We start from the raw sequence: 14,954 nt of genomic DNA on the forward strand, positions 1-14,954 counted from the left end.
TTATTAAACAATAACCCCCCTCACAAACCGCCAATGTGCAATATGTACAATACATTACAAAGGCCTTTTAAAGTAAAATATACCAGCTTTTGTGTCGCTGCATAATATACCCAAAGGGTGAAATGATTCCGGTAATTGCAGGTTAAACAGAGGTGTTGTATCTTGCCGTAACATTGCAAGATACAACAGAATAAGGGCTCCGTTCCAAAACTTTCTTATTTAGGGCTGACGCTTTCTTTATGAGCTATTAAACTGATTACAGAAGCCGTCTACTGGGAATAGGGTATTCACCTATGTAATCCTACTGATACAATGGCCTAAGGGACCATCTCATGCCACACCGTGCTTTGTAAGTGAGCCAACATGCTCTGGGCACTGGCCACCTCCACATATGCCCAAAATGAATCTATTTAATTTTACTTGTTCCTGGAACTCTCATAGACTGTAAACCCTTGTGTGCAGGGCCCTCTATCCACTGTGCCAGTCAGTCTCTGCTAGTATTACTGTATATTTGTTTTGTATATTATGTGTACTGTATGTAAACCCTCAAATGTACAGCACCATGGAACTAATATAATAATGTACAGCACCATGGAACTAATATAATAATGTACAGCACCATGGAATTAATATAATAATGTACAGCGCCGTGGAATTAATATAATAATGTACAGTGCCGTGGAATTAATATAATAATGTACAGAGCCATGGAATTAATATAATAATATACAGCACCATGGAATTAATATAATAATGTACAGCACCATGGAATTAATATAATAATGTACAGCACCATGGAATTAATATAATAATGTAAAGCACCATGGAATTAATATAATAATGTACAGCAAAACGGAACTAACATAATAATGTACAGCACCATGGAATTAATATAATAATGTACAGAAACATGGAATTAATATAACAATGTACAGCACCATGGAACTAATATAATAATGTACAGCACCATGGAACTAATATAATAATGTAAAGCACCGTGGAATTAATATAATAATGTACAGCACCGTGGAATTAATATAATGTACAGCAAAACGGAACTAATATAATAATGTACAGCACCGTGAAATTAATATAATAATGTACGGCACCATGGAACTAATATAATAATGTACGGCACCATGGAATTAATATAATAATGTACAGCACCATGGAATTAATATAAGAATGTACAGCAAAACGGAACTAACATAATAATGTACAACACCATGGAATTAATATAATAATGTACAGAGCACCATGGAATTAATATAATAATGTACAGCACCATGGAATTAATATAATAATGTACAGCACTATGGAATTAATATAATAATGTACAGCACCGTGGAATTAATATAATAATGTACAGCACCGTGGAATTAATATAATACTGTACAGCGCCGTGGAATTAATATAATACTGTACAGCGCCGTGGAATTAATATAATAATGTACAGCGCCGTGGAACTAATATAATAATGTACAGCACCATGGAATTAATATAATAATGTACAGCACCATGGAATTAATATAATAATGTACAGCAAAATGGAACTAATATAATAATGTACAGCACTATGGAACTAATATAATAATGTACAGCAAAATGGAACTAATATAATGTAAAGCAGCATGGCATTAATATAATAATGTACAGCACCATGGAATTAATATAATAAAGTACAGCACCATGGGATTAATATAATAATGTATAGCACCATGGGATTAATATAATAATGTACAGCACCATGGAATTAATGGTGCTATATCAATAAACAATAATAATAATCTTATACCCAAATTACAGAATCCTATTGACTGTGACCACAGCTTGTTGTTTCAGCTCTGTGTACAGGATACCAGGCAAGTGCATTTGGCAAGATAATGGTCGTTCAGTTACAAGTATAAATAGCGATAGTATAAGGATCCCTTATTGATGTCTGATTCAGCTCTTCCTCCAGCGGCCTTTCACTCCGGCACTGCCAATGTTACTGCTTTATGAGCCAACGTTTGCATTAAGTAAAGATTACAGCCATATTAGCAGCCGTGTCGGCAGTTTTATAAGATCAGCAGCATTTATTGAGTGTTAGGTTCTACAACGTAGTTAAGACCTCCAATGTGTAAATCCATAGAAGATAATAGCACTGAGCGTCTTGTTTTCACGAGCTAAACAGACTGAAAATAATAGTAAACTTCGAGTGAACCTGACGGGGATGGCATCCGCTACGTGTGGAATTTACATTTAATTAAAGCTTTTTCTTTTCATTACATTTATAGGGAACATTATTTGTGTAAGGGGGAAATTGCGCTATTAAATTTCAGGAAAATTATTTGCAGGTCTGATCAAGTAAATTAAACACGGTGACCTCGCATGTAACTGTAAGAGGGGGATCTGAAGTTCACATTAACGTCTTTTTTTTCAGACTATAATGAGATCTTTAAAGCTAGTGCAACAAGATAATCCCAGAGACATGAAGCTGAAAGTATCATATCAGCTAGAACAACACCGTAATATGACAAATCTATAGGTCTCTTTCTGTCCCTGGTTGATATACTGCTCCCCCAGCAGGCCACACCGAAAAAGATGGCTGAAGCAACCACAGAGTTGAAAAGGGCCCTAAGAAGTGGCCCCTGGACTGCAAAGGCCCTCAGCCTCCTGAGCAGGTAGAGTCTGCTGTGACCCTTTCTGTGCAGCGCCTCCAGGTGATCAGCCCAGTCTAGTTTATTATTGAGGAGCACAACCAGGTACTTATAGGTGTTGACTATATCAATGCCCATCTGTTGGATCTCCACTGGAATCCGAGCACTTCTTCACTTACTAAAGTCCACCAGCATCTCCTTGTTCTTCCCAGCATTAATACTGACAACAGGGAGTACAGAGACTTAAACCAGGATTTAGTGGATTGGTGTCAGCGGAACCACCTCAGGTTTCATGCTAGGAAGACCAAGGAGATGGTGTTTGTCTTTAGTAAGCGGAGACATGCTGAAAAACCAGTGGACATCTAAGGGACAGGCACTGAGATAGTCAAGATCTATAAGCACCTGGGCATGTTCCTCAATAATAAGTTGGACTGGGCTGATCACCTGGGTGCGCTGCACAGAAAGGGTCACAGTAGACTGTACCTGCTCAGGAGGCTGAGGGTCTTTGGAGTCCAGGGGGACCTTCTTAGGGTATTTTTCAACTCTGTGGTAGCATCAGCCATCTTCTTCAGAGTGGCCTTCTGGGGGAGTAGCATATGAGCCAGGGACAGAAGTAGACTTGACAGGCTGGTTAGAAGGGCCAACTCTGTCCTGGGGAGCCCCCTGGACCCAGTACAGGTGGTGGGTGATAGAAGGATACTGTCCGTGGTGACCTCCATGCTGTAGAACAACTCCCACCCCATGTATGAGACCATGATAGCATTAGGCAGTACTGTCAGTGACCGACTGCTGCACCCTAAGTGTGAGAAGGAGCTATCGGAGATCCTTCTTTCCAACCACGGTCAGGCTGTATAATCAACATCAGGCTAAGCAAAGATCACTCCGCACAGAGAACTAAATGATCCTGAAGTTGTGATATCCCTCTTACTATCTTCTTTGCTTTATCTTTTTATCTGTACCTACTGTCACTGTAATGTCTCTACCATGGAGCTGCTGTAACACAATGAGTTTCCCCATGTTGGGACTATCAAAGCATTATCTTATAACCCATGGCTTTGTGAACAAAGATCTTCCATCATATATCCCAGTCAGCACTATCCCGAGATAAGAAAAGAAGATATATTAATGATAGTATTACATTCTTTCGGTGGCTTGGTCTATGACCTGTTTTCCATCCCTTATCTAGTCTAGTGTATCCGTCATGTACGGAACGTGTCCAGTGACGGGTTCTTATAGGACATATAGTGCAAATAACAACACAGAAGCCAACGGGGCTGCACGCAGGGATAATACATTGCGTATAGAAGATTTCCATTTCAATATTCCTTTAAAACCATCTCTCTTCTGTCAAATATTCTTGTTAAATATTGTATTATGGATCTGAGCCTTTACATAATGTAGTGAGGAGCAGGGGGTAGTGTACGCTGACATTTCCAGAATCTACAACTGTTATTTCCTTTCTAACTTATCATTTTTATAAACAGTTTTGACCCTGAACTTTTCAGAGTTTAATGAAAATGGGTCAAGAAATAATAGCAAAATACTCTGTAGCGGGAAAGAGACATAGCAAGGCTGGGAATCTCCTCCCGCTGGCATTTCTCAGTCCCCGGCTTTCAGTGGGCAACGTCTTTCCATTGATTTACTGCAAGTTATCTGACAATCAAGTCTAAGAATCCAGACAAGAAGTATTCTACATAGAGATTCATGGGGAACAAAGGGCTCCGAACTACGGGGGAGACGGTGGATCCTTCCTGCCAAAGTGGATCCCTTCTCCGATCACTACATTAATAGAAGTGGATCTGAAAATTCCAGGGGAGAGGTCCGCTGTACTATGAGTCCCCAACTCCTAAAAAATATATTAGGAATAGAGATGAGCGAGTAGTACTCGATCAAGTAGGTATTCGATCGAATACTATGGTATTCGAAATACTCGTACTCGATCGAGTACCACTCGCTATTTGAATGGAAAAGTTCGATGCAGAACCAGCATTGATTGGCCGAATGCTATACAGTCTGGCAACTAACGCTGGTTCTTCTCCTACCTTTAGAAGTCTTCTCCGTGCAGTTTCCCTGCGGCGTTCCGGCTCTGAATTCACTCTGCCAGGCATCGGGCCTGGGCAGAGCCGACTGCGCATGTCTGCTTATAGTGCCCAGGCCCGATGCCTGGCAGAGTGAATTCAGAGCCGGAAGATGCCGCGGGGAAGCTGCAAGGAGAAGACTTCTCAGAGGATCCAGCCCAACCCGCACTCGTGGACTTGGTAAGTATAATTTGATCAAATGTTGCCTACCCCTGAAACGAGCATTTCCCCCCCCCATACACTATAATAGGGTTCGATATTCGATTCGAGTAGTGGAATATTGAGGGGCTACTTGAAACAAATATCGAACCTCAAACAGTTTACTATTCGCTCATCTCTAAATAGGAACAATGGGAGAATATAATGGACAATATTTTTGTGCCAGTTGGACTAATAGTTGAGCAGAATGCTCTCGTCACAATATCAGGTGACATCCAGAATAGTAGAACTTTATATCAAGGACCTTTCCTTAGGACAGATCACTAATATGAGATCAGTGGAAGGATCCAGGAGCCTCACGGATCAGCTAGTTGAATAGGCTTGTTACTGAATACCAAAAATTGCACTGTACATATTGTAGGAGCTGTGTTTGGTATTGTAGCTCAGCCCCATTCCCCTGAACAAGATGGAGCTGTTCCTGTACCATGTGACCAGTGAACAAGATGTCATCAGCTTAGGGAAGAGGCTGCAGCACTTGTGAGAGGCATAGTCTCTCCAAACAGCTGATCAGTGGGGGCCCCAGGCGTCAGACCAAGGGTAAAACATTAATAAATTATATCTTCACTAGAGATGAGCGAGTACTATTCGAAACTCCCGTTTCGAATAGCACGCAGCCATAGGAATGAATGGACGCAGCCGGCACGCAGGGGGTTAAGGGCCGGCCCCTGGCAAAGTCTGCGTGTCGGCTGCTTCCATTCATTCCTATGGGTGCGTGCTATTCGAATAGTACTCACTCATCTCTAATCTTCACTTTTTTGGATAGCAAACAGAGTGCTTAGATGTCTATTTATATATTACCGCTCCGCATAGCACCCTAACTAACTACATGGAGCGCAGAATAACATTTTATACTACAGAACTGTCTCTTATTCTATCCGTTTCCATAATAATGCTCCACACCCTTGCATAGGATACTACAACAGCACAGGATACCATTGCCAAAGTAGGTTTTTCTAATGACATCCTACAAGATGCTGGTTACAAACTAAGAACATGGGACTACGACAGAGATTCCAAAAAATCGATCTCTCCCAAGTTACATTGTAGTACCCCAAACTAAATCATATCCCTTTTGGTATGCGATCAGGACATAGGACAGCATGGGATACTGCAACAAGTTCGAGGCTGTCCTAAACAAATGCTCATTGGACCTTATCGCGCATCTTCAGTCATCCATGCAGAGTCTATTAGAGAAAGTCAAGACTTTGGAACGGCAGCTGAGTACCAAGTGGCCTGACACCAAGGAAAAGATGGACAAATAACTTGACGAGTACTGGAAACCCACAGAACCAATCAAGATTATCAACAAAACAGGATATACAGATAGTGCAACCCCGTCACTTACCCAAACCACCCGAAGAGGTAATAGGTAGCTCAATTATGGTTCCACGGAGTTACGGTTCAAAGCAAATGTGATGATCTGGATCTTTCATGATAATAATAGACCTGTAGGCCTGACCTACTGTGTGTAATTGTTAGGATTGGGTCCCGCAGGATTCTCGCTCAGCGCACAGCGCCACCTGCGGGTCAATCTAACTCTCCCCCTCGGCCTCGGATAGTGAGGTGTCTGGAGTGTAAGTCCAGCTTTCGGCCTACTGAGCATGCTCAGACATATTGGAGCCGCTCGCAAGCTAAGTGCCATTTCCTCCCTACTGAGCATGAGCGGTGAGGTCATGACCACCACCCCTGTTGGGCGGGGACTTGCCTTTAAATAGTGTGAGCCGACGCCCGCGGGGGGCTCACACTTTGAATCAGAATGACTGAAGTTTGTTAAAAGACAGTAGTTCAGGGCTAGGCTCCGGTATCCAGGCAGGGGTTCAGACTAGGCCTGTAGTTAGTACCCTGTAAGTCCTGAACTGCCAGCTCTATACCAGGGTTAGGAGCAGTAGACACTGTTCCAGCCCATAGAGTTGAAACAGGTTTGGGCTCTTAGATAGCCTCTTTACTGTCAAACTTCCTTACTCTCCTGGCTGTTGCAGGAGCATGTTTAGTTGCTGATGTGGGGTGACTGCTAACCCTTGGCAGCCTTGCTGTGTTAGCTGTACTTTTGCACCTGTCCAGTGAGGTTAACTGGCAGGGCTTTCTTGCAGCTTGTTCACATTAAGTATGGCGTCACATATCAGCCAGTGCAGCTTAACTGGTAGAGGACTATTCAGACATACAGCCGCCCACCATTGGGCCTGTGGACCTCGCTGCAGTGTCTTGCAGACTAGAGGTTCTGTTGCTTAAAATATTAATTATATATATATATACACAGAACTGTAACAGTAATAAGAATGGTATCAACGGAGACTGTCACATGTCCTAAGCTCCTGCTCCCCTATTGTATCTGCGTGAGATTGGTTTCTGATTTGCTGCAGCATTTTCATATAAAAAGCTTTAAATCAAGAGATTTTGCAGCGCAGCCAGCATGTCACATTCAGGTGGACTGGTTAGACCAGTCCTCTATACAGTGCTGGGTATACAAAGATGGAAGCATTCCAAAGTAAAGCAAATACAAGGAAAGATTTTTATATGCCAAGTGTACAGTATTGTGTAATAGCTCTATGGAACCGTTTCAAGCATTATTTTACGTGTGGTAGTGCCGGTTTCTGTACATGTCCAGAATTGATTATAGTGGACAGAACAATGACCATATGTCCGTATACAGGGTATCTGCGCCCACTGGTTGAGGAAGTAGGAAACAGTCCAGAAGGTTCTTGTAGAGTACCTTTTTATATAAAAAAAGAAAATCTAGCGCCATATTTATGACGACATAACTGTAAATTATTGTAAAATTACACATTAAACAACAACAAAAAACACGGTTGAAATTGCTGTGTTTTTGCTCATCGTAAATGGAATATGAAGCATTCACAATGCCAGATTTACTGTACCTGTGAATATTCCAGGTTGTGTCTAAGGAAACGAGCTCTCACGCAACGCATTCAACAGACAAATGAAAACGTAACGTAATGTAGTGACAAAACAGGATTTAAGGCTTATTAAGCCGGCCCGCCGCAATCATTTTTCGTTTTTAACTCCCTGCTTACAAAAGCTGTAACTTTTTAACTTTTCTGTACTGCTTCTATTTTTCGAAGGACAAACTGCAAATTGTATTTTGTGATATCATTCAATATTCTATTTCCTGTACTGGGAAGTTGGAAAAAAAAATACAGAACAAGTGGAAGAAGAAAAGAAAAACCCCTGATGTTTATCAGTATGATCGCGGCGCTACCGAATTTAATACGTTTATAAAAATCCGAAACTTTGAAATATCGAACAATTTTCAGTACTCATATTTTGACAACCATAATTTTGTTTTATATGTCTGTATATAATACGATATTCTATAATTCTGAACAGATTCAGTCTGGATAAGGTGAGCAGACGAATCCCCGGATGGGGCGCTAAGCCAGGGTAGGCCCCCAGATTCCCTCGTGCTAGAAAAGCAGTGCAGGAACAGTACACTGACTGTATCCCATACAGATAGGCAGATTATAGTATCTCATCCTGACCACACATTCATATAATAAACTGAATAGATTATTTAACAAACTAGCCAGTTTAGGCTGCGCCCGGTCTCTGTTTAGGCAATCCGGCGGGTTTCCGTCTTCTGCCAAGAAACTGGACAGGAGACGGAAACCTGACAGTCAGTTTTCAAACCCATTCACTTGAATGGGTTTGCAAAGTGTCCGCCCGTGTACGTCTTGTGCCTCTCCGTGGTGAAACCGTTTTTTAACTGGACACAAAGTTGGACATGCAGGACTTTGTCTCCTGTTAAAAAATGGAGAGGCAGAAGATGCTCACGGGCATACACTTTGCAAATCCATTCAAGTAAATGGTTTGAAAAATGAGTGCCAGGTTTCCGTCTCCTGTCCAGTTTCTCGGGCAGAAGACGGAAACCCGAAAGTGAAGTCCGGGAGCTGGTGTAAACCTGCCCTCGTTATTATATATTATAGATGCCTTTGGTGACATAGATGACATCTGGAATCCAGGATCAATGTATACCCCCTCCCTCCCCTGCTCACCAAGGCATAGTCCAAGACCAGAGGCAATCGGCAGGTTACTGACAAGGCCCCAGGACAGAAACAGTTTAGACCACAAGATACTACTGAAAAAAAGTGTGTCTTCGTGGTTTTAGAAATTTGCAAATGGGGGTTTGGTAATAGTTGCATGTCGTTACACAGGGGCCTCTCAGAATAAATTTCCTTGCAAACCCAGTGGGTCTAAAAGTGAGCTACGATTCACTGATATGAGAAGTAGATTCTAACTATCTAGGACCAAATAACGGAACTAATACCCGTGGATATGTTGGACTTCAGCGGTTTCTGAATCTATCCCACCCTATGTGTATACACATCTGCACTTTAGGAGAACATCTGGACTTAGAAGCAAACAAACTACCAACATGAATTCAGCATATGGCAAACACCATGATTGTTTCTTCTTCCCTGGGGTCATGGCTCTGTGTATTGGTCTACATGAATCTATTCTCTTGTGTTTGTAGTCTGGATCTCGAGGGAGAACCTTAGAAAATGACTGCGTACATTCCCATTTCCTCCAAGGACCGGGGCCAATTCTGTCAAGGCATCATAAAGTACACAATTTATGGTGCGAAGTTAAAAAGCACCAGGGGAGTCGTCCTGGCTTTGACCAACAAATAAGAATTAATTTGAAGAAAATCATTATAATGTCTAAGAAATATAATGAAATAGATTCCAACGTTATCGGAGAGATCCGTTTATGGCTCAGGAAGACAGATGAAACATCATTAAAAGTCCATTGTTACCAATAACTCAAGCGTGCAACTAGCAATTGATGGATTTAGAAAAAGATGGAGCTTTTATGTTGGGAATTTTGGCAAAGCAACAGTCATTTTCTGTTCTTTATTTATCTTCTTATTAAGTGTGTAAAGTTTTCATGACATGCCAAAGAACCGAGAAGAAGTCAAGATCTCCTTCACGAAATTGCTCCTCGAGTGATTGTATCATACCAATGTCAATAACGTTGACTTCAATGAGCGCTGGAGGTAGTGTAGCTGTCACTCGAGGTAATAAGGTTTATTTATTATATGGAGAGGAGATCCGTTTGAAAGAAGAAGAACGTGGACGAAGTTGGCCTTTGCCAAGATAACCATACATATCCCCCAAGGACGAAGCAACAAGAAAATATCCAGTTTCTGTTTTTTGACCATCAAAGGTATGGTTACGTTGGATGAGAGCTATTCAGGCCTATAGGGTGACTGATATGACACTTTATGGTGGTCACTAAGGAGCGCTGTACAATAAGTACAGCGTGATCAAAGGGATTTCTGATAGTAATTAGAGATGAGCGAACAGTAAAATGTTCGAGGTTCGATATTCGTTTCGAGTAGCCCCTCAATATTCGACTACTCAAATCGAAAATCGAACCCTATTATAGTCTATGGGGGCAAAATTCTCATTTCAGGGGTAGGCAACATTCAATCAAATTATACTTACCAAGTCCACGAGTGAGGGTCAGGCTGGATCCTCTGAGAAGTCTTCTCCGTGCAGCGTCCCCGCGGCATCTTCCGGCTCTGAATTCACTCTGCCTGATGCCTGGCAGAGTGAATGAAGAGCCGGAAGACGCCGCGGGGAAGCTGCACGGAGAAGACTTCTAAAGGTAGGAGAAGAACCAGCGTTGATTGGCCAACTGTATAGCATTCGGCCAATCAATGCTGGTTCTGCATCGAACTTTTACATTTGAATAGCGAGTGGTACTCGATCGAACACGAGTATTTCGAATACCGTAGTATTCGAACGAATACCTACTCGATCGTGTACTACTTGCTCATCTCTAATAGTAATCCTATATATCATTACTGGGGACCAAGAATAGACCTCAGAGCTGTTTGCAAAATAGTTTATTGTAGTGGAAGTTTCTCTTAGTCCTTTCATTGGGTGAATGGATGAATTCAGATGGACTGTCACATGCACATGGGTTTCCTCAAGCCCTAGCCCTTTATAGGATGACCCCACCCTACAAATGCAACTCATCAATATAAGAAAACTCACCAATATTAGCAGACAATCACATAATATTCCAAACAAGGTCCCTGAAGACAGTCTCATTCCTCTCTGTGTGTTATATGACCCATTTTCTTATGCTAGGTTCACACCTGTGCTCGGGTTTCCAGTGTTCGGGGTCCACTTAGGGACCCAAAAAACAGAAAACCAATTTGCTTACAAAGCAGTTACCCGTGGAATCCATGGACCCCATATATTATACTTGGGTCAGCTGTTTTTACACCCAAAAAATGTAGGACCATTTTTCACGTAGAGTGGGGGACAAAATCCCCTAAAGGGCAAAGAGCACAGGTGTGAATCCAGCCTTAGCTGCACTACCTTATCGAAAAGCAATATTAAGTACGTCTGACTAAGAAAAAGTTATACGACGCTGCTTTCATGGTAATATCCATTGACAACTAAAGCTGAGTTCACACAAAGTTTTTTGGACCGGATTTTGACAAGGAATCCGCCTAAGAATCTGCCTCCAAAAAAATGCCTCCCATTGACTTCAATGGGAGCCGTCCACTTCTTTTTTTCCGCTCGAGGAAAAAAGAAGTGAGCTGCCCTATCTTGCTCGCAGCAGAATCCGCCGTGGCACGACTCTCCTTCCCAACTAGGCCCATTCATTTAGGCCTAATCGGGAGCGGAATGCTGTGACTGGATACCGGCAGCCCCGCATCAAAATCCGATCTGAAAAACTTCGTGTGAACTCAACTTTATCGGGAAAAATCACTGTCACCGCGTGTATTTTAGATGTCTGGTGGCACTTCTAAGGTTATTAAGGTGCAGGCAGGAGTAGAAGTACTGAGCGGGCAGCTTTATAATGCAGAGCAGGGAGTACAGTAATGAAAGGCCAGGCTGCAGATATCTATATGTCTCTAGGTCAAAGATATGGGCACAGTTCACTGGGAAGACTTGGATTACATGTGTGCAGGGGCAAGGTCATCTGTATAAAACACCAGGCTTTGGAGAAAAGTAAGCGCGGAGTTAACAGATAAGCATAACATGACTCGCGTGAAATGTGCACAAAATCAGCAACCAGAGCTCCATCTCCTCCGAGCAGGTCTGAGAACGCAGCACAATTCAGAAAAGTGACACATCCTGAGGGTTACTAAGTTAAGAGATGAGCAAACACTATTCGGAACAGCCGTTCCGAATAGCATTCATTCACCCCCCGCGTGCCTGCTACGTCCATTCATTTCTATGGGAGCGTGCTATTCGAAATGGATGTATACTAACACTTACCCAGGATTTACCTTCATTCACTTTAATTGCATATACATATATTGTTCACCTGTATAGAAAGTACTTAATCCTCTCTAAGGGAGCGTTCACACTACCGTCGGTGTCCGACATGTAGTGTCCGCTCCTAGTGTCCGCTCAAAATCTGTCACGGACACTAGGAGCGGACACTAGATGTGTCCGTGACACCTGTCATTCACTTGAATGGGCATCGGGTGCGTTCTTTTGCACTCCGTGCCCGTCCTTTCCTGTCCGCAAGAGAAGATGTCCGACTCCTCAAGCGGACAGAAGAACCCTGCATGCAGGGTCGCGAGTCGGCTGAACCAGCCACGGAATCCGCCTGAAGAAAGGGCATGTTGCTTCTTTTTTCTGCGAGTGGAAACAAACCGCTTGCAGAAAAAGGAAATGGCCCATGGGAGGCGGTTGTTTTTTAGCCGGATTCCATATCAAAATCCTCACCAAAGAACCCTGTGTGAACCCGGCTAAGGGGCTTGACAAAAATTCTTCACTGTTTCAGGGCTTCAATTGTATCTGGGTAGGTGTCTCTAAAAAGAGCCTAAGTCTCTTCCCTCAGGTGCTGCACAGTCTCTTCCCTCGGGTGCTGCACAGTCTCCTCCCTCGGGTGCTACACAATCTCTTCCCTCGGGTGCTGCACAGTCTCCTCCCTCGGGTGCTGCACAGTCTCCTCCCTCGGATGCTGCACAGTCTCCTCCCTCGGGTGCTGCACAGTCTCTTCCCTCGGGTGCTGCACAGTCTCCTCCCTCGGGTGCTGCACAGTCTCCTCCCTCGGGTGCTGCACAGTCTCTTCCCTTGGGTGCTGTACAGTCTCCTCCCTCGGGTGCTGCACAGTCTCCTCCCTCTGGTGCTGCACAGTCTCCTCCCTCTGGTGCTGCACAGTCTCTTCCCTCGGGTGCTGCACAGTCTCCTCCCTCGGGTGCTACACAATCTCTTCCCTCGGGTGCTGCACAGTCTCTTCCCTCGGGTGCTGCACAGTCTCCTCCCTCGGGTGCTGCACAGTCTCCTCCCTCTGGTGCTGCACAGTCTCTTCCCTCGGGTGCTGCACAGTCTCCTCCCTCGGGTGCTGCACAGTCTCCTCCCTCTGGTGCTGCACAGTCTCTTCCCTTGGGTGCTGTACAGTCTCCTCCCTCGGGTGCTGCACAGTCTCCTCCCTCTGGTGCTGCACAGTCTCTTCCCTCGGGTGCTGCACAGTCTCCTCCCTCGGGTGCTGCACAGTCTCCTCCCTCGGGTGCTGCACAGTCTCCTCCCTCGGGTGCTGCACAGTCTCTTCCCTCGGGTGCTGCACAGTCTCTTCCCTTGGGTGCTGTACAGTCTCCTCCCTCGGGTGCTGCACAGTCTCCTCCCTCGGGTGCTGCACAGTCTCCTCCCTCAGGTGCTGCACAGTCTCTTCCCTCGGGTGCTGCACAGTCTCTTCCCTCGGGTGCTGCACAGTCTCTGCACAGGTCCATTCTGAACCACAGCAAGGACTAGCCATGTAACAGACTCTGAACACTTCCAGGCTCCAGCCAGTGAGTAGTTGACATAAACCAAATCCTCTAATATGAGAGGCCATACCAGAATCAGAGAGAATAACAGGGAGACACGTAACAAAAAGGGAAGCAGCAAAACATATATACATGGTATACATGGACACGGTGGCACATGCATAACAGAAGTTAGCAATGGCATGCTGCACTTTCTATTACATTTACCCTACAATTTACATATTCAAGTAATTAGAGGAGCAAAAAAAAAAAAAAATCATCCTAAAAAATTTTTTTGGCTTAGGAGACATTTTATTGCAAAACCATAATTTTCATTTTCACTGCCTAATGGAAATAAAATCTGTGAAACAGTTCCCGGGTCAAAATGCTCATTATAGCTCTTTATAAATTCATTGAGGGGGTCTCCAAAATTGGGTCATTTGTGGTATCTTATCATTGTACTGATATTTTAGGGGTCTGCAAATGAGGCACAATGTGTGGAGGCAGCAGTCAGGTGATGGACGGATAACAGGGTGCTGGTTCTGTGTAGGGCTGAAAGAGAGATAGAACCGCACTCCAATAGTGGTTATGCTTCAAAAATTTTTTCCTTTGCAACTTTTTGGGTGTTTCACCTTTCATCAGGCAATTTGAAAATTGTCAAATGATGTGAACAAGCTGCAATGTAGTCCGGAGTATGTAGACTCCCAGGCAATAGGGCTGGTGAGCCTAATGTGACTAATACCGCCAGGGCGGCTAGGGTGCTGGTGTGGACCTGTCAAGGAGATATTTTAGGATATTTAAAAAATTCTGCCTACATCAGGCTAGGACTAGGTTCACACCATTGCTTGAACTCCGTTCGGGGTTTCGGTCCCCGAACCCGCTTAAAAAATTCCGGAGGAAAAGTCCTGGGGTCACCATATTCTGACCTCTCTGATGGAGATATGCCAAGGCTCTTTATTTGCAGGACAAGTTGTACTTATTACTACTAATATTTATTATGTGTGACTTTCTGATAATTTTTTGTTATTTTTTTGGGAAAGCAAAGTGCCTTAAATAAGTTCATTTGCATATTGTAGAATTTTTTTAAAAATTTTTCAGCGTGCAGTGTATGGGTAAAACCCCCCCCCCTACTTTTGGATATACATGTGGGGATACCTAACATGGTCTTTTATTTTTCTTTACACTATAGATTTTTTTTAATATAAAGGTGTTTTTTAAAAAACTTTTTATTACTTGTTTATTTTTGTGCGTTTTTACTATGTGTGTGTTTTTTGTATTTTTTCC

The sequence above is a fragment of the Leptodactylus fuscus genome, chromosome 11 (genome assembly GCF_031893055.1).
Source record: "Leptodactylus fuscus isolate aLepFus1 chromosome 11, aLepFus1.hap2, whole genome shotgun sequence".
NCBI classification, from domain to species: Eukaryota; Metazoa; Chordata; class Amphibia; order Anura; family Leptodactylidae; genus Leptodactylus; species Leptodactylus fuscus.